Here is a 20,940-nt window from a genome sequence, read left to right as displayed (position 1 = left end):
ATAAATGATCCTCTCAATACAAATGTCTTGCTTTCAATCCAGGTAGATTATGATCACTTAGATCAGTGTTCCTCAAATCTCAATTCTTGTATACTGGCAACACACAAATTCAAATATCATGGGATTATGCAAGCAAAGACATTACTTGCCATTCAATCCTGATACAATTAAGTATCGCCTGTTGCCATTTGCCAAATTACTGCAACAGTTCAAAACACCATTAATTATATCAAAGACAAACCTCTCCTTATTCCTCCCAACTTTTAAAACCTTCATCGATACCTTTATCCAACGCCTTTTCAGTGCTAAGCAGCCATGAGGAACAAACTCCTTTCTTACTGCTTCCTTTCTTACCTATCCAGACATCTACAGCATAAGTACTTGCAATAGCTTATCTGCCTTCTCCCAATCGCTTTGTTCATAAGACTGTAAAACATAGAGGAGCAGAATTAGGCCACTCAGCCCATCAAGTCTGCTCCACATTGCATCATGGCTGATATACCATCCCTATTAACCCCATTTTCCTGCCTTCTCCCCACAATCTTCAATGGCCTGACTAATCAAGAACTTATCAACTTTTGCTTTAAATGTACCCAATGGCTTGGCCTCCATATCTATTCTTGGCAATGGATTCAAGATTCAGTACCCGCTGGCTAAAGAAATTCCTCATCTCTGTTCTAAATGGATAGCTCTCTATCCCAAGGCTGTGCCATCTGGTCCTAGACCCACCTACTATAGGAAATATCCTCCCCACATTGACACTATCTAGGCCTTTCAGTATTCAGTAGGCTTCAATAAGATTCCCCACCCCGCCCCGACCATTCTGAAATGCTCATTAGTTAACCCTTTCATTCCTGGAGTCATTCTCAAAAATCTCCTCTGGATGCTCCCCAATGCCAGCACATCTTTTCTTAGAAAAGGAGCCCAAAACTGCTCATAAATGTGGTCTGGTCATTGCCTTAAAGTGTCAGTATTATATCCTTACTTTTATATTTTGGAACTCTTGAAATAATTGCTAAGATTGCATTTGCCTTCTCTACCACCAACTCAACCTGCAAGATAACCTTTAGGGAATCATGCACGAGGACTCGTATGTCCCTTTGCATCTCCGATAGTTCAATTTTCTCCCCATTTAGAAAACAGTCTGCAGTATTTTTTAAACCGAAGTACATGACCATACACTTGCCTACACTATATTTCATCTGCCACTTCTTTGCCCATTCTCAAAAACCTGTATGCCCTTCTGCAGACTTCCTGCTCCCTCACACTACTTGCCCCTCTACCCATCTTTGTATCATCTGCAAACTTGCCCTCAAAGCCATGAATTCCATCATCCAAATCATTGACATATAATGTGAAAAGATGCAGTCCCAATACCAACTCCTGCAGAACACCACTAGTCATTGGCAGCTAACCAGAATCAAGGACTCACACTCTTTGCTTCCTGCCAATCAGCCAATCTACTATCGATGCTAGTATCTTTCCTGTAATACTATAGGCTCTTATATTGTTAAACAGCCTCATGTGTGGCACCTTGTCAAAGGTCTTTTGAAAATCCAAATACAACATCCAGTGACTCTCCTTTGTCTATCCTGCTTGGTTATTTCCGCAAAGAATTCCAAGGTGTCAGCAAAAACTCCTCTTAAGGAAATTACGCTAACTTTAGCCTATTTTATCATGTGCCTCAAAGTACCCCAAAACTTCATCCTTAATAATGGACTTCAACATTATCCCAACTGAAGTCAAGCTAACAGGCCTATAATTTCTTCTCTTTTTGACCCGCTTCTTTCTTTAAGGGAGGACTGACATTTTCCAGTCCTCCAGAACCATGCTAGAATCCAGTGATTCTTGAAAGATCTTTACTAATGCCTCCCCAATCTCTTCAATTACTTCTTTCAGAACCCTGGGATGTAGTCAATCAGGACCAGGTGGCTTACCTACCTTCAGACCTTTCAGCTTCTCAAACACCTTCTTCTCCTTAGTAACTACACTCACTTCTGCCCCGACACTCTTGAATTTCTGGCGTACTGTTAGCGTTTCTACAGTGCTGATACAAAATACCTAAGTTCATCCACCATTTCTTTGTTTCCCCCCCCCCCCCCCCATTCCTACTTTTCCAGCATCATTTTCCAGCAGTCCGATAGCTAGTCTTGTCTTTCCTTTAGTCCTTCTGTATCTGGAAAAAAATATGTATCCTCTTCTATATTATTGGTTAGTTTACCTTAATATTTCATCTTTTCTTTCACGACTTTTTCTAGTTGCCTTTTGCAGGTTTCCCAATCCTCCAACTTCCTACTAATTTTTGCTCTATTATATGCCCTCTCTTTTGCTTTTATGCTGCCTGACTTCCCATGTCAGCCACAGTTGCCTCATCCTCCCTTTAGAATACTTCTTCATCTTTGTGATACATCGATCTTGCTCCTTCCGGATTGCTCCCAGAAACTCCAGCCACTGCTGTTCGGCCATTATCCCCTCTAGTTAACTCTATCCACAAGGACACTACATCTTCTGATCCTATGTCTAAGGATTTAATTTGAATCCTTTTTTTTAAACCAAAGAGCCACACCACCACCACCCCCCCCCCCCCCCCATCTACCTGCCTATACTTTTGATATGTATATCTTTGGATGTTAAGCTTCCAACTATGATATTCTTTCAGCTATGACTCAGTGATGCCCATAACGTCATGCCTGCCAATCTCGAAATGCTCTATAAGATCATCTACCTTATTCCGTACACTGTGTGCATTCAAATAACACCTTCAGACCTGTATTCATCATCCTTTTTGATTTTGCTCGAATGTTACACTTTAACTCATCCCACTGACCGCAATTTTGCCCTATTATCTGCCTGTCCTTCTTTAAAGTCTTACTATACACTGCATCTTCTGGTATATCAACTGCCCCTCCTCAGCTCTGTCACTGCGAATCCTGCCAAGTTAGTTTAAATCCTCCCCAGCAACTCCAGCAAACCTGCCAGGATCACTGGCATTTCCATTTTCCTCATACACCACCCATCAACATCTGAAAATGCAAGCTGTTCTCAGAAGTACACTGGCAATACCTAGCTCCACCTCTCCAGCATCAAATGGAAGCTTCCTATACATGAATATTAAGAAAACTGAAGCTACTATCTTCAACTAATTGCCATCAATTCTACCCACAGGATACTAACTAACCCACTTCCAAGCACAGGCCATCCCGGTGTCATATCCAACTTGAGAGGAGTTTATGCTGCTCGTTTGTGTCACAAGGTGACCATCCATAAACAGGAGTCAGCATCGATGGGTACAGCATGGAGAATAAAAGGGTTAAAATCAGATGAATGGGCCAAAAATTCCATGATTTTAATGTTGCTTAACTCCATCTCTGCCTTGGCTCATCTGCTGCTGAAACTTTAATTTATATCTGGAGACTTTACCGAGCTAGTGCACTTCTGGCTGCCCACTCTGGCCTTCCATCGCAAACAATGGCAACCACAACCCTACGAACTCCCTTCCCGGTCACTCTTGTAACGGTGGATGCACCTTTAGTCATCAAACCAGTTCTGCAATTGCATTGTTAAACACCTCCACCTTGCCATGCCTTTTCTCCTTCAGATGTTCTCCAGAAAGCCCTGATTTGTCACCTGCCCTCTTTATTTCGATGCTTCAGGGAGAAGCTATTTATACAATGCATTCACAAGGGTAGTATCAAACACAGGCTGTCACTGCATTGATTGCCCACTGCAAGCTGCAGGCACTAACTGAACAGCCAGACGTCAACATTTATTTGGGTGCCACTGTGACACAGCAGTTAATGGTGCTGCTCACCGTTCAGAGACTCGGATCCACTCCTGAACTCCCATGCAGTCTGTCTGGAGACTTTGTGGTCTCCCCAGTACTGTGCAGGTATCTAATAGACAAGCAGATTCCTCCCACGTCCTTATGATGTGCTGCTAGGTTAACTGGTTGCTCTAGTTATTTGCACGAGACACAAAAGCTCACAGGTGCACACAAGTGAGACGAGAGGTTTCAGGGGTAAACGGAAGGCAAATGGGGCTGCTCTTCTGTTTTCAAGTGGCTGAATGGCCCCCTTCTGGACTGCAAATAGGAAGCGAACATTTTACATTTCTGTCATTTGCTGTTACCACAGGTTAGAAACAGGAAGATATTCAGTCAGATAGTCAGTCGCTCTGCATGACTCCAACAGTAATTTACTAAGACCAGAAATTAATGATTTAGTACATTATCAGCACCAAATTACACTCCTTTATTATAAGTCATTCAGCAAACCAATTTTGTGTGGGCTAAGGCAGCTTATTAACTCCAATTTAATTGAGAATATCAAACTTCCAATTCCAATAACTATGGTGAAAAGCATTCAAGATGAAGTTTTTCAACCACTGATTTAGTAAGACGTTGAACACAGAATATACCAGCAAACACCATGGTAGCTTAGCGGTTAGCGCGATGCCATTCCAGTTTGGGGCGCCCTGGAGTTCAGAGTTCAATTCCGGCACCATTCTGTAAGGAGTCTCTGTACATCCTTCCCATGGAATGCGTGGGTTATCCTCAGGTGCTCCAGTTCCCTCCCACTGTCCAAAGAAGTGCCAGGTAGATTAATCGGCCGTTGTAAACTACCCCATGACTAGGTCAGGGTTAATCGGGGTTGCGAGGGCAGCATGGCTCTAACGCCCAGAAGGGCCTACTCCACGCTGTTGCTAAATAAATTAATTTTGCTTACACTCTTTTTGACTGTAGTTCCATGGGTGCCAGTTGTAACTTTACTACCATATCCAAATGGCTATTATTAACTCGTACCTCAACGGCAAATCAACAGTTTATTTAACTAACAGTTAAACAGAGAGTAAACCCATGCCAGGTAATGGGTCACCTGATACAGACTAGCATATTGCCTATTAACTGTTTCCCATTCCCCTCCTCCCAAAAAACAAACAACAAACAGGTCCCGGGGCAATTTATGGTTTTCTGTCAGGTTAAAGATTTGCTGGTCTGGTGTGAGTCACTGTCATCCCCATTCAAGGTGGCTTCAGTATACAATGACAACCATGTTCCCTCCTCCAGCTTCTTTATCAGATTGCAGGGCACTGACAGGTGCAGCTTCCCAAATCCAGGGCCGCTCCTACACAACCGAGATCTTGCTGGCATTGTAAATTAGCACAATGAGACAGTTGAGATAAACAGATGTTAAAATGTCCTATCACAGAGAGTTGGCTTTATCGCAAACTGCACTGGAATTCACTCCCATAAAGTAGAAAAGATACCAGCAAGGATGCCGGAAGGGTCCTCCTAAATCAGTGGAAGGTCTTTTTTTAAGAAAAATCTAAATCAAGAAGATAGGGTCACAATTGCTGCCTCATTTGATTGAAGGCATTAACAATGCAACAACATGGTAAAGCGAAGCGTTAGTCTGAATCAAGAGCTCAGAGCTCTGGTATTAGATTAAACCCCTGGCTCTCTGACTGGGAGTCTGTCTTCACCAGTTTCAGAAGTACAATCCTGTGCAAAAGTCTTAGGCACCCTAGATGTCTTATATTATCTCAGATGGTAAGAACACCACAGCACTCAGGCTGTCTGGGATTACCTGATGAGAGAGGAGCAAGCGAGACAGCCATAGTCTGAAGGAGAAGTGTGGCACCTTCTCCTAGATGCGAGGAACAACCTACCAGTCAAGTGTTTTTTTTAAATTAAGCTGCATGACAGAGTACCAAAAGGAATTGATGCAGTTTTAAAGGCAAAAGGTGGTCACACCAAATATTGATTTGATTTAGTTCTTAAAAAAAAACTTATTGCTCTTTATAGTAATTTTTAAATATTGATTTAAAAACTTTTCATTTCATTATTTTTCAAAGCATCATTACTTCACTGATTTCTTTTTACTTGTGCTAAGAGTTTTGCACAGTACTGTATGTTTGTTTCAGTTACCTTCTTAGTACAAAGTTTCCATACACAGGTAATTGTCATTGACATCAGTGATCATCTTTCTTCATTACCTGAAGCAAGTCTTAACCCACTGACTCAAACAAGATCTCCTTCCTCCACCCAATTTAACCCTGAAGTTGCAACAGTGAATCTCCGAATTCCTTGCCTTCTTAATAATTTTAATTTTACTTCCTCACTTCATGTGCTGCCACTTAAATTTACCAAGACTCTGCAACTCATGTCCATGTGGTAGACACCACCACTCGCAGACATGAAAATTAGATCCATGTTTTAATGAAACTACAAGTGATAGAACCATGCTGCACTGTGGCATGCCAGAGCAGAAAAACAGCTCAGTAGTGCAAGGAAAGATCTTCCAGTGGCATGCAGTGATAAAAGGCATTTTCTTATAGAAGGTTATTCAGTAAAGATCCACTGAAGAATCTGTCACAATTTTCAGACATTCGGGAATAGGAACTGTGGAACTAAATATACTCCTGATATTAAATCATATGGAAATTTAAAGCATGGAAAATTCAGTAACAACTTTACAATTAACGATAGCTCAAGTACGTGTATGACAATGCAGATGGAGCAGATCTAAATTAGACAAAAATTATAAGTTGATCTATCGGCTATTTAATGTTTTCAGATCTTTATGTAGCAGCAAACCAGTAGACTGGATTCCAATGCAAGGCACCGATGAGCAAACAAGGAGCACAATTCTGTTTGCATGTACAAATAGGTGGAAAACACGCAAGCTTGTCTTAATGCAATATGGCTCACTATAATGCTTTAAAAACATGTCCTGCCCATTACATGTGACTCACGGAATAGAGGACTGCAGGATTTGGAGCACTAACCCAAATAGTCTGGTTAGAGCTGTTTGTATATTCCAAGCCTTTCGGTTTGGAATTGATTAGGAGCTTGGGAATCTTGCTATTCTCTTTGTTTCTTTTCCTTTAATAAACAAGAGAAGTTTTATAATGGGGAGTTTGATCATTACACCTTATAAATGGGGGAAAGAGAAGAAGCATCCGCTTCACTAACCTGTAACCTAATTCCTGTTAGTGCTTCAGATTTCCTAATCAACCCTATTAACTTATTTGTAACCCGGTTGTGGTGCACCAGGCTTTTGTTGAACACCAGGTAGCCAACTGCCATAGTCCACAGAAATTTTCATAACATAACACAATCTTATTAAAGATTTAATTGCTGGAACAAAATGTACTGGGCATTGATAAAGACTGGGCACACTAATCCACTTCAAAAGAAATTCAGAAAAAAAATACAATGTGTCTATGTGTGAAAGCTTCAATTACTGACACACAAAAATGCTAACTCTAAACTCACTGCATTCAAATTGTATAAAACTTTACCAAACTTACAGGGATCCGAGGAAAATTTATAGACAAACATGCATTTCATATACGTTTATTCATGATTTTACACCAACCTTCACAAAGTTGAAGAAATTTAAAATAAACAGAAGCTTAATCCAATTTTCACCGAACAGCTCTACGTTCCTATAAGTTTCTACAATGCAGCAAATTGTTTGTTTACTTGTTATACAGGTTCGACTGTTTCCAAAAAGTGGGATGGACCGGGGTGTTGAGGCCTGTACCAATCAGAACAGTGCCAAGTACAGACATAAAGCATTGGCACAAGATAGCAAAAACATGTCAAATGACCACAACAAATAGCTGGACTGGGACAGTGGCATGGAAAAATTATTCAAGTGTTGTCATCATGTCATCATTTACATCTCTTACATCTCTTCGATCTTCAAAACTGCAATACCACATTAACATTACCATCCAATGAGGCCCCAGGACTTGGAAGGCGTAGGCAGTGCGGCATTTGCTAGCTTACTGAAAAAGCTTCAGAGGGAGGCTTGGCTAATTTTAAGATAGATATTCCATGCTGGGGCAAACTGAAACCTTGCTCGGGCACAAAGCCAGATATTTATCTCTTCTGCACATTTCCAGACGCTAATTCCATAGCAACACATTTAAAGGGTAATTGCACGACTGAAGTTAGACACTTCACCTCCTGCTGACATACATGAAAGTAGGAGAGACACTACCAGATTTTCTGCTGTTTCCCCAGAAGGGATTCAGACCAGGAGGGAAGCATTTTTTTGAACATGAGGCTCATGTTGACAAGACAGAGACAGATCAGTGCAGGGCGATTCCATTTTTTCCCGCACCATAGAGTCATAAAGAATACAACAAAGACACAAGCCCTGCTGTCCAAGCATTTCCATGTCGACCACAGAAATCAACAATAACCTTCAACTATCAAGAGAAACTCCTAACTCATATCTTCTGGAAACTCTCTGGTCGAGCCATGTGCACTTGCATCCAAATTATTTATATCAATAACAAATAACCAGGATCCCAACACCATCCTCTGCAGCAAACTAGCCACCAGCTTCCATTCTGAGAAAACCTTCAGCCACACCACCTGTCTGCTACCTCTGTGCCAGTTTTGAATCCAAATTAGCTCCCCTTGGATTCCATGGAACTTTGCCTTCCATACCGGCCTACTATGCAGGATCTTGGCAAAGACCTTGCTAAAGTCCAAATATAAACATCCACTACCCTACTCTCATCTGCCTTTTTTGGTCAGTTGTTCAAAAAAAAACATGAATATATTGGTCAAACTCAACTCCCCACACACAAAGCCATCGTGACTCCTCCCCTCCTAACAGACTCTGCCTATCCAAATCAGGTAGATCCTGTCCCTCAAATTCCTCCAGTAATCTTCCCACTACTTGTGTCAAGATGACTTGTCCCTGATTTGTCTTTGCTACTCTTCAGAACATCAGCCATGTTCCAGGAACTTCACCAGTGAGGAACAAAGTAAATATCTATGCAAAACCCTCCACAATTTCTTCTCTAAACTCCCACAAAACCCATGGAGGTACTCAGTTAGGTAAGACCTCAAATACCCCCTCCCTGATCATACAAATGCTCCCCAAAACATCTCCACTTGTTTCTCTCATCTCTCAAGCAACCATGTTCTCCTCAATAAACACTAAAGGTCAGAGAAATGCAGCAGGCTCCCTCCATCTTCTCCACGTACAGTTCTGGTCACCATGTTATAGGAAAAGTGTGATTAAAATGGAGAGAGTGAAGAGGAAATTTAAGATGTTGTCGTGACTAGAGAGCCTGAGTTATAAAGAGAAGTTGGCCGGACTAGTTCTACTTCTTGGAAAACAGCAGAACAAAGGGATGACCTTATAGAAATGCTTAAACACAGCAGAGGCATAGATAAGATAGACAGTAACATTCGCTTCTGCAGGACAGCAAAGTCCAAAACCAGGGGGCATGAGATCATGGTAAAAGGGAAAGATTCAAAAGGGATCTGAGGGTCATGCTTTCTCTATGCAAACAGTGGTGAGTACACTGAATGAGTTGTCAAGAATGTGGTTGAGCTCGGTACAATAGAATCAGTTAAGCAGCACTTGGATAGGTACATACAGATACAGAGCTTCAAGGGAAATTGGAACTAGATGAGTGGGCAATGTGGTTTGCATAGACTGTTTGGGCCAAAGGGCCTGTATCCATGTTGTATTGATGTATGACTCTATGTCCCACAGTGCAGCAGATCACAGACCTTCCACTTCCTTGCATTCCCCTTCCAAACTTCCAACAACCAGCTTCACAGCGCGAGAGCACTGCACCAACTCATGTTTTCCACTAAAGCAAAACACTAAGTCAACGAAATACAGAATTAACCCTCCTTATAACTGTTTAACTCAGGGGAAGGATCAGACTACAAATCCCAAATCACACCCATTTTAGTAGATGCCACCATCAGTATGTATCAGTCTAATCAGGCCACGAAAGAATACAGCAGCAGCTGGACATGTGTATAGACCACAAGCCTATCATCTGCCTTGGCAAGTAGGATGCTGTAATGTGGAGGCATTGCTAACAAAGGACTAGATTTGCCCAAGATTCACACGGGCTTTCACCAATCTATCCATAATTAGAGAACTTCTCTATTTTCCCACACAAAACTCATTGCAGCCTGCAGTAACACTCAAAACTTCAAAATTAAAATAATTAATTGATTTGAATTTAATTAGACTCATCTATACCTGGTCTCTCTACCTTCTCCAAACTATGTAGAAGAGCTTCTCAGACCATCTCTGGATACCATGCATTCCACAGATAACAACGTCACTGGTTGCTGAAGACCTACATCCCAAAATTCCCTCCCTCCACTATCATCAACGACTTGCCTTATAAACCATTTCTGATTTGTGTTTTCAAATACCAAATGCCTTAACTCAATGTCACTTAACAGATGCTCCCAGAAAGCACTCAGGAAGTTACTTTAACTACTTATTAATGCAAGCAGCTCCCGATTAAGGCAGAAGTCTGGAGGGGAGATGCATGCAAGTCGACTGGAACAACAGGCTAACTCCTCAAGATCAACGGATCCAAAGCTCAGAGTGGAGGGCATTCTGCAATGAAGGTCCTTCATTAGAGAAGCAAGTAAGCATGATGGAGAAGGCGCAAGTTAGGCACAAGAGCATGTCCTTGAAGGAGGACATTTCATAGTCATTTATGCATAGTGAGACAGCTCTGGAGATTCTTTGTGAGTGATTTGGCACCGGATTATCAACCCATGCAAACGCTTCAGAGTAACTATGCTGCAGCGAGTTGCCATCTTTCAAACAAGTTGCTAAAATAGTTTTTGCTCTCAGCCGTAAATAATCCAGTAGCTTTCCCTCAACCAACAGCACTCAAACAGACCCTTCTGGAGGTTCATGAAACCTTGTTTTTCAACTCCTTCCATTCCCTAACGATGTCAGGAAACAAAACTCTTGCTTTCCCCAACTACCCTTCCAAGTACAGCTTTACCTTACAGATCTGACAAATGCATTACAAAATAACGAATAATAAGTCAAGAGATCACGATGTGGGTGCCTGTTAAGTGAAAAATATTAGCTCCATCCTCTGGAATCCCTATAATGAAATAATCTTTTCAGCATCCACTGTATAAGCACAAAAAACTCTGCAATTACAGTTTTCATAAGAACATCCAAATACAGTTCACACCAAAATACGAACCAGCACCACTGCAATGATTATACCTGTGCTGGTCATTTATCACCTTCACATCCCTTTTTTAAAGGAGCAATGTCAGTGCTCCACACTTGGAACTAAAAGCAACAGGGAACCATAGCAGATATGGAAATAGGGAGACATATCAGAAGTACAAGAAGTGTGGGGTAATGTTTAAAAAGGTCATTAGAAAGGCAAATAAGGATGCAAAATATCACTAGCAGACAAGATTAAGGAATGCCTGAAAAATGTTTTTAATAAAGATAACAGGAAACAACCAGGAAAAAATTAGAGTCCATTAAGAACAAAGAGGACAATCTATGCATGAAGCAAAAAGTTATAGGAGAAGTTCTACAGGAAAAATTCTGATTAATGATCACTTCAGAGATGGTCTGCCTGGCTATTATGTCTGATCAAGCTGACTGAATCTTAACTGGTTAACAAAATATACTGATGTGGTTTACATGGACTTCAGCAAATCTTTCAACAAGGTCCCACATGAGAGACTAGCCCAAAAGATTAAGGTCCATGCAATCCAGGGCAAGTTGCCAAAATGGATCCAAAAATGGAGATCAAGAGTGAGTCAGAGGGTTGGTGATGTGATTGATTTGTGTGACTGGGGGTCAGTGCTAGAAACACTGCTGTTTGACTTCTTCCAATCACCTTATAATCATGCCCACTCACTTAGCTATTTATACACTAAAGAAAAAGGCACTGGCTGTCCACTCTATCAATGATTCTTATCATCTTAAACACCACTATTAATTCACCTTTCATCCTCCTCTGCTCCAAACTACTCATCCTTTTCAGTGCTGGCCCTTCGATAAGAACTGGTGTGTGTTCCCTCAACTCCCCCTTCCTGACATCCACAAGCAGTTCCTTGTTCTTACTGATGTTGAGTGCAAGGTTGTCGGTGTGACACCACTCAACCAGCTGATTTGTCTTACTCCTGTACACCTCCTCCTAGGCCCAACATATAGATGCAATTACGAGAAGGTGAGCTAGCGGCAACATTTCATTAGGAGTTTGAGGAAATTTGGTACGTCATCAAAGACCTTGGGCCTCTGTATCTCCTCTGCAAATGGACCCTTAACTTCCTCCTCAGGAGACCATAGTCAGTGCAGATCAGAAATAACATCTCCTCTTCACTGATAATAAACACTGGCGCACCTCAAGGATGTACGCTTAGCCCACTGCTCTTCTCTCCCTACGCCCACAACCGTACAGCTAGACACAGCACAAACATCATCTATAAATTCCCCAATGACACCACTGTTGACTGCGAAAATCCCAGATGGTGACGAGGTGGTGTACAGGAGTGAGACAGATCAGCCGGTTGAGAGGTATGACCAAGGAATTGATATAATAAGCCGTTATAAGCCCTGCCTATTAAGTTCAGTGCAGTCAAAAATTACCTGAATGTAATGTCATCTCACTGTTTCTACATCAATATTGTTAAAAGAAAAATTGTCTTTTAATATTCCATATTAAAATAGAAGCTATGCATAGAAAACATACAATTACCATCACTTACCTCAGAGCAGCATGCTGTGCTTCCAGGATCATTCCCTTCCTGGCATGTCATTCAAGGCTCCATGGATGGGCCAGGTGACAGACATTTAGGGATGTCCTGATGGAGCGGTGTGAGCCAACAGCTCCTGTCCAGATCAAAATAACTGGTGCTATCACTCTGGAGTGCAAGGTGAAGCAAGTCAGCAAAAAGAGACAATTTTGGCAAACAATGTGTAAGATTCACCTCAAGATAAATTCCTCCCCCTTAAACATCTACTTTAAAAACTCTTGCCTGAACACTCATGCAGCTGAGTGCCAAGCTTGTGAGTGAAACTTTATCGACCATTTTCACAACCCAGACCGAGAATCAACCCAAACCAAAGGAATGAACGATTCTATGAGCTCTTGGGTGTGAACATCAGTCATCACATCCTGAAAGTTCACATTTAAGTTTAGTTGTCATTCAGCAAAACATGAATGCCCATAAATATAGCCAAACGAAACAGCGTTATTCTGGGGCCAAGCTGTTTCTACACAGTATCAACAATCATACACCGCACAAGACACACATAGCACATAATTACAACAGCAGTAAGCATACAGTCATACTTCCTGTTGAATACCACGCACTGCCCTCTCTCAGCTGATGAATCAATACTTCTCCATGTTGAGCAGCACTTGGAGGAGGCATTGAGGGTGGCGAGGGCACCAAATGTACTCTGGGTGGGGAACTTCAATGCCCATCACCAAGAGTGGTTTGGAAGCACCACTACAGACCAAGCTGGTCGGGTGCTTACAGACTGGGACTACAGCAGGTGGTGAGGGAACCAGCAAGAGGGAAAAACATACAATCTCTTTCTCACCAACTTGCCTGCTGTGGAAGCATTGGTAGAAGTGACCACCACATAGTATTTGTGGAGACTAAATCCCATCTCCACATTGAAGAATCCCTCCACCATGTTGTGTGGCACTACCACCTTGCTAAATGGGATAGATTTGAAACAGATCTAGCAGCCCAAAACTGGGTATCTATGAGGCATTGTGGGCCATCAGCAGCAGCAGAACTGTACTCAACTACAATTTCTAACCTCATGACCTGACATATCCCCTACTCTAATATTACCTCCAGACCACAGGATCAACTCTGGTTCAATGAAGAATGCAGGAAAGCATGCCGACAACAACCACCAGGCATACCTCCATATGAGGCACCACCCTGGTGAAGCCACAACACAGGACTACTTGCATGCCAAACACCATAAGCAGCAAGTGTTAGAGCTAAGTGGTCCCACAACCAGCAGATCAGATCTAAGCTCTGCAGCCCTGCCACATCCAGCCGTGAATGGTGGTGGACAATCAAACAACTCACTGGAGGAGGAGGCTCCACAAATATCCTCACCCTCAATGACAGAGGAGCCCAGTACACCTGTGCAAAAGACAAGGCTGAGGCATTTGCAACTACCTTCAGTCAGAGTGCCAAGTAGGTGATCCAACTCGACCTCCTCCAGCAGTCCCCAGCAGCCCAGATGCCAATGCACTCCACATTATATCAAGAAACTGCTGAAAGCACTGGATACTGTGAAGGCTATGGGCTCAGTCAAAATCCCGGCAATAGTCCTGAAGACTTGGGCTCTAGAACTTTCCGTGCCATTAGCCAAGCTGTTCCAGTACAGCTACTATACCAGCATCTACCTGGCAATGTGGAAAATTGCCAAGGTACGTCCCGTACACAAGAAACAGGACAAGTCCAACCCAGCCAATTACTGCCCTATCAGCCTACGCTCAATCATCAGCAAAGTATAGGAAGGGGTCATCAACAGAACTATCATGCTGCACCTACTCACCAATAACCATCGAGATATATGGTTATTCTATGTGCTATTTGATGGATACATAGTAATTAGTGGAGTAACAAATACGCAAATAGGCCTAACCTGTACATCCATGGAGCAGCAACACATTGCAGAAGTAGCGGAGGGAAGAGGGTGGCGGTTACGTCCTAGAGGAGGGATTAGGCTGTGTGTCCTCCTTTACCTTTGGCTTCTTCAAGTAGGCGTCCAGATTTGACCGCCTTTTCTCAAGCTTCCTCTCAAGAAGCAATTCTCAGTAGCAGGAAATCATATCAGGAAGACCTCTATTGTGGTGAGGTTTCTTGCTGGTGTTTCCTCTTCTCCATCTATGTCCCCACATTCACCCAGGATGTGCTGCTCTGCCGATTTTCAAAACTTTTCGTTATTAAGACTCTCACCATAAGAATGCAGGAACTCTTCAACATCACCATCATGAGCATCCTCACACCGTTATCATTTGCAGTTTCACATCCATGCCAATACTTTTCCTCGACATCTTAGATGTACTACCCTCAGTGGAAGTTGCAGGCCACTTTCCAGACATTATGGTGAAAAAAAATAGAATAAATTGGTGAGGGAGCAAAGACGTTTACATGCGCGGGGGAAGCAGAGCGTGAACTAACACGTGACTGGCTGTGAGTAGCTCAGAGCGTACGTAAAGCACTCTCATTGGCTGATTGTTTACTGTTATGGTGGCCACTTGAGAAGTACAAGTATTGTCTAGTATGTTTTTTTTACTCATTTTTTAAAATTTCAAAAGAATTGAATAACTACGTTGTAATGAATCAGCACTCTGCAGGGTAGCATTATGTGGGGTCTGAGTGTATATTGAAGGCTGAGGCAAATTGTTTTAACTAACAGGATAAATCAAAGATCATGGGAATGGAGTTCAGGACAAACGGCAGATCAACCATTGACAGTACAAGCTTGGGAAGATGTATGATCTACTCTTGATCCTTTTTGTTATGTTTCTGATGACACAGGTGTAAACATAAACTGTCCCAATTCAGCACTCTCAACTGTATGGGAAATTTAAAAAAACTTCAATACTAGTAGCAACACCAGGTTACAGGTAGTCCCCGAGTTACAAACGTCCAACTTATGGACAACTCGTACTTACGAACCAAGGAAGGAGAATGCTGTCCGCCATTTTAAGTCAGATTGTGACACCGTCCGCCATTTTAAGTTGGATCGTGACGCCGTCCGCCATTTTAAGTCATTGCCATTCACACTGTGTTGAGTGTTTAACTTTGTATTTGGCTTAAATTTTTCTTAGTAAGGTTCACCCTGACACCCCCCCCCCCCCCACCCCGTTCTGGTCGGCTGGTGGCGCAGTCAGATCAGCACCAGGCTAGAGAACAGAGGTTCCCGAGTTCAATTTAGTAACAGACAGCTCCTGTGCTGAGTTGATGCCGATCCGGTGACTCCCGTACCATCCGTGCTAGGCTGATGTCGAGCTCGTAACTCGACATCGTAAAAAAAAACACTGCCAACTCCAGTTTAAATTCCTATGTGGAATATTGTGGAGGGTCAAATACCCAAACACAGCACAGCCCCCACTTGTCCCGCTTAACCTGTCTCAGTGCGGTGCAGTTTAGGACCCGGGGAATTCAGTAGTGTGGTCCTTAGGACCAGCGGACCTCAGGAGCCGGTGCAGGTCAGGACCCGCCACCCACAGTGTCTCTGTTCCATTGACGGGAAGCGATCGCGATTGAAAATAAAGTGGAAATAATAAAGCAGTTGGAAAGAAGTGAAATGCCATTGGTCATTGGAAAAGCGTTAGACTACAGTCGGTCAACGATCGGAACAATTTTAAAGGGTAACAGATAAAGTGAGAATAATGGAGCATGTGAAAGACCCTGACCCGATGAAAGCTACAATTATTACTAAGCAATGCAATGGTTTAATTATTGGAATACATACGTTTCTTAAGTGTTTTATATGCATAGAAAGGTAAAATATATACTAAGACAAATGTTTGACTAACTGACGCTAAATAATACCGGATGTACTTGTTCTGACTTCCGTACAAATTCGACTTAAAGACGGGCTCAGGAATGGAATTTGTATGTAACCCGTGGACTGCCTGTATTGTATAAAGAGGGAGCATTATTCTGCACTCACTATATCTGATCTAACAGCACAATGTTTAAAATAGGAGTCTTTCCAACTCAAGTCCTCATTCTGATACACATATAAAAAGCAATTACTTCCCTGAGCCATTTACCTGTAGCTCAGGTGAAACATTCCTGATTGTCAGGATCACCATCTGTATGAGTTTTGAGATATACCAACATATACCATGCATGCAGCCGTTCTGCGAGCTTCCTTTAGTTAGCTAGTATGCTTTCGAAGTTCCTCACAACTGCTGAGTGTGCATCAGTCTGAGTGGTGCACAAAGGTTGCTGTCTGGCTATCAATTGAGATGAAACAATACTGTTAATCAAGCCACACCTTGCTACTAACTAATACAGCCCAAGTCCTGTTACTTAAGAATAATTGCTGCAGAAAATTATAGTTCTGACCAGTATAGATTTATATGGGCTCAGAAGTACTTCACACAGGTATGACACATAATGAAACATCTTGATTGAATACGTGTGGGTGCTGAGGGATGTGAATAAACATAATCCTTTGTACTTGTAACTGAAGCTCATTTGTAATTTTAATATCACATTCGATTCTTGCCTTGCAAGGTTTAATAATTGATGCTTAGAATCAGTAAGTTATAACCTATTATGAGTCCAACTTGTCCATACCACCTGTGCTGCCTTGTAGGGTCAACTTCTGATTCCCAATCTGACATGTCTGTCCATGGCCTTCTCTGCTGCCAGGATGACGCCAAACCCACCTCACATCCTGCCTGAATAACCACCCACCTGATGACATGAATGTCTGGTAATTTCTACCCCCCCCCCCATCCTCCTCTCTTTTTCCATTCCCCTTTCCAGTTCCCCTCTCACCTTCTCATCCACTTCTCTTTCTTTTACGGTCCAGTGTCCTCTTCCACTAGATTTCTTCTTATTCAGCCTTTGATCTCTCCCAGCTTCTTACTTCAGTCCTTTTCCCCCACCCACTCACCTTGTCTCACCTATCACCTTCAACGCCTTTCCCTACACCCCACTTCCTTATTTTGGCTTCTGCCCCTTCCTTTCCTGCCTTGATGAAGTGTCTAAAACTTTGACTGTTTGCTCCCCTCCATAAATACGGCCTGACTTGCAGAATCTTGTGTTTATTAAACTTCAGACTGTCTATAGCTGAGTTCTACTCCATCGATCCCTCTCATGACCTTATAAACCTCTATCAGATCTCCCCTCAGCCTCTAACACTACAAAAATACAACTCAAGCTTGTCCAACCTCTCATTATACCACATGCTCTCTAATCGAGGCACCATCTTGGTACCCTCTCATAACTTCTTGACTCTATATCTCAACTAATAAATCAAGCACAGCATCAGCCTTCTTAACCATCCTATTAGCCATGTAGCCACTTTCAGAGATCTATGAAATTGAAGCCCAAAATCCCTCTGCTCATCAAACTGATAAGGGCCTTGCTCTTAAGTGCATCGCCTTTTTACACTGGATCAACCAAGGTGCAATAATTCACGATTGGCTGGGTTAAATTCCATCTACCCTTTCTCCGCCCATATCCGTAAGTGATCTCGGAATCAAAATCAGGTTTATCATCACTGGCATGTGACGTGAAATTTGTTAGCTTAGTAGCAGCAGTTTAATGCAATACATAATCTAGCAGAGAAAATAATAAAATAAAAATAATAAGTAAACAAGTAAATCAATTACAGATGTTGAATAGATTAAAATGTGCAAAAACATAAATACTGTATATTAAAGAAAAGTGAGATAGTGTCCAAAGATTCAATGTCCATTTAAGAATCAGGTGGCAGAGGGGAAGAAGCTGTTCCTGAATCGTTGAGTGTGTGCCTTCAGGCTTCTGTACTTCCTTCCTGATGGTAACAGTGAGAAAAGGGCATGCGCTGGGTGCTGGACATCCTTAATAGTGGTGTGCTCCCTAAAGATGTCCTGGGTACTTTGTAGGCTAATGGCCCAAGATGGAGCTGACTAGATTTACAACCTTCTGCAGCTTCTTTCGGTCCTGTGCAGTAGCCCCTCCATGCCAGACACTGATGCAGCCTGTCAGAATGCTCTCCACAGTACAGTCTATATCCCATTGTATTCTTTGCCAGTCTTCTATGCTATCCACAACACCACCAATCTTCATTTCATCTATAAACTTACTAACCTTCCCATTTACATTTTCATCCAGGTCATTTATATACATCACAATCTGCAGCAGTCCCAGTATAGATCCCTGTGGAAACCACTAATCACAGACCTCCAGCTCGAGTAAGTCCCCTTGACTACTCCCCTGTCTTCTCTGGGCAAGCCAGTTCTGAATCCAAACCACCATAGATTCACCATAGATCCCATGCACCTCTTCTGGATAAGCCTGCATGAGCGAGCATCAGAACAGTTTATCCAGGGTAGAACTATCAGGTACTGAAGGGCATGCACTTACAGTGACACTTCAAGGAACTGTGTGAGGCGAGTTTTTCTTATACACAGTAAGTACCTGGATTGCACTGCCAAAGATAGTGGCAAGTAAAGAGGCTGTTTGACACATGAATATTCAGGGATAGAAAATACATATCAAGTACAGGCAGAGAAATGTAGTTTAATTCATCACCATGTTTGGGGACAGACATCATGGTCTAACAAACAGTCATCTGGTTTTTGTTTTGCAGAGATTAAACGTAAATGTCCGCACTATATCCAACACCTTAAAAAATCCATAATTTTGACTTCCGTTTATAGTGATGGCGTTTACCTACATTCAAGTTCATGATTTTGAAAAAAAAAGTACTGGAAATCTGACCTCACTGGGTCTTCAAATTGCAAAATTTATCTTCCAAAGATGCTGCCTGACCTGCACAGTATTTCCAGCATTGTTGTTTTTAAACTGAAACGCCTCGTGGAAACTTGCACCTGATATGCGAATGCAAATCTCACAACCACTCCATTTAGAATGGAAGTCAGCGGCAAACAGGGCTCCAAATGCCAAAAAAAAAGAGGAACCACCACAGTTTAAATTACTTTTTTTTTAAATCCGGCAATGATTAAAGTAATTTTTTTTTAAATCACCATCAAAATAGCCCAAAGTGAACAATATTCGGAGTAGGGGCAGCGTTGGAGAAGTGTACCTTGTGTTTACATCGAGTCATTCTTGCATCATCCTTCCCCACAGGAGCAAGGCGGCAATGTGGCCCCAGCAGCTCCTCCACTCGGGATTAGAGCACCGCGTTAACCGCACAAACCCCTCGGTCATTTTCTAAACTGCCCCCGCCATTCACCAAGTCCTCGGCCGCCCCCGGGTCGCCGCCAAACCCAAACCCACACACACATCTGGAGCAACATAAAGCCGAGGTCGAATTAAAACGTGGCGCTCACCTCGGAAGACAGCGGGGATCCGGCTCCGGCTCCGGCAGGGGAGGAGAGCAGAGCGGGACGGGCGAGAAGGTTGCCGGTGCCGTGGCTCAGGGACACGCCACCGCATTAGGAAGGACACTGCCTGCCGCCAGCTCAATGGGGGGAGGCGTAGTTCTCTCTCTCTCTCTCTCCCTCCCCCCTCTCCCTCACTCCACCCGCGTCTCTCAGCGTGACATAAATGGCAGCGTGACCTCATCGTAACGCATCGCATGGAGGAATGCTTCTCGCCGTTGGTGCCTGTCTATGTTTGGGCACCTGAGGGAAGGAGGCAAGCGAGGGCCTGCATTTCTATAGCGCCTTCTCGTCAGTGAAGCCGTCCAACTCTCATGACAGCCACGTCCCATCTATATGGTTTTGGCCCAGGGATAACTGTCGACTAGGCCACAAGGATGAACCCCATTCTCTCATGGAGTGTGCTGTTGGATCTCTTGGAGAAGGCAAACCCCCACCTCTGTTCAATGTCTTGGCCAAGTGGTTTTAGCTCTGATGGCTTGGCCTTCACAGCACTGCAGAACGCATCAGGAAATGAGAATTGGCGTTAAACCTAAAGTCAGTCTGTGGCCAGTATTGTCATGGACGTCGGGAGTTCTCTACTGCTTTGGAGTGGAATTCAACTATCTAATTTCTGAGAAAAGCCAATTGAAATGCTGCGGGCTGGTACTGATGAATAAGTTGGTGTTATGATATAAAAAATATTTAAATACTTGTCTCCATGCCTCACTGGCTTCACCATCAATACATTTTTTAAAATTCAGCTATTCCTTTGGCCAGACAAACACAACACTTGAAAAATCAATAGAAAGTTTCCACTCCAAACTGAGTTAAATAACCAGATAATCCCAATAGCCAGTATAATTAGATAATTGGGGTAAATATTGAAATCGACAATGGAAGCCTTAACATCTCATCTGAAAGAGAACATTCCCTGTTACGCAATACCCCCCTCAGTATTCTACTTAAGAATCATCTTAGGTGATCCTCTGGAGTGGCCAGTGAAGTTCTGATTCTGCTTTGATTACTTTTCTTAGATCAAGTGAAGAGGTGCTGCATTTAGTTTATGCAGAACTA

The 20,940-nt window shown here is 42.7% G+C and overlaps 1 protein-coding gene across 4 annotated transcripts in view; it reads right to left on the bottom strand.

Annotated features, from left to right (window-relative positions):
• The window catches only part of LOC132391220 (high affinity cationic amino acid transporter 1-like), an 83,863-nt gene extending 63,302 nt beyond the window's left edge, over positions 1–20,561 (bottom strand). The window contains exons 1-3 of one of the 4 annotated variants that reach the window (XM_059964127.1): positions 19,834–20,561; positions 14,451–14,725; positions 12,539–12,694 (exon numbers count right to left, since the gene is read on the bottom strand). The gene's annotated coding sequence lies outside the window, so the exon portion shown is untranslated. The remainder of the gene's footprint in view (positions 1–12,538; positions 12,695–14,450; positions 14,726–19,833) is intronic. The other 3 variants (XM_059964128.1, XM_059964129.1, XM_059964126.1) reach the window with 3 other exon arrangements.
• Between the last annotated feature and the right edge of the window lie 379 nt (positions 20,562–20,940).

Source organism: Hypanus sabinus, chromosome 3, assembly GCF_030144855.1.
Source record: "Hypanus sabinus isolate sHypSab1 chromosome 3, sHypSab1.hap1, whole genome shotgun sequence".
Classification (NCBI taxonomy): domain Eukaryota; kingdom Metazoa; phylum Chordata; class Chondrichthyes; order Myliobatiformes; family Dasyatidae; genus Hypanus; species Hypanus sabinus.
Note: the sequence above shows the minus strand (reverse complement) of the source record. Positions and strands in the feature narration are given on the sequence as shown.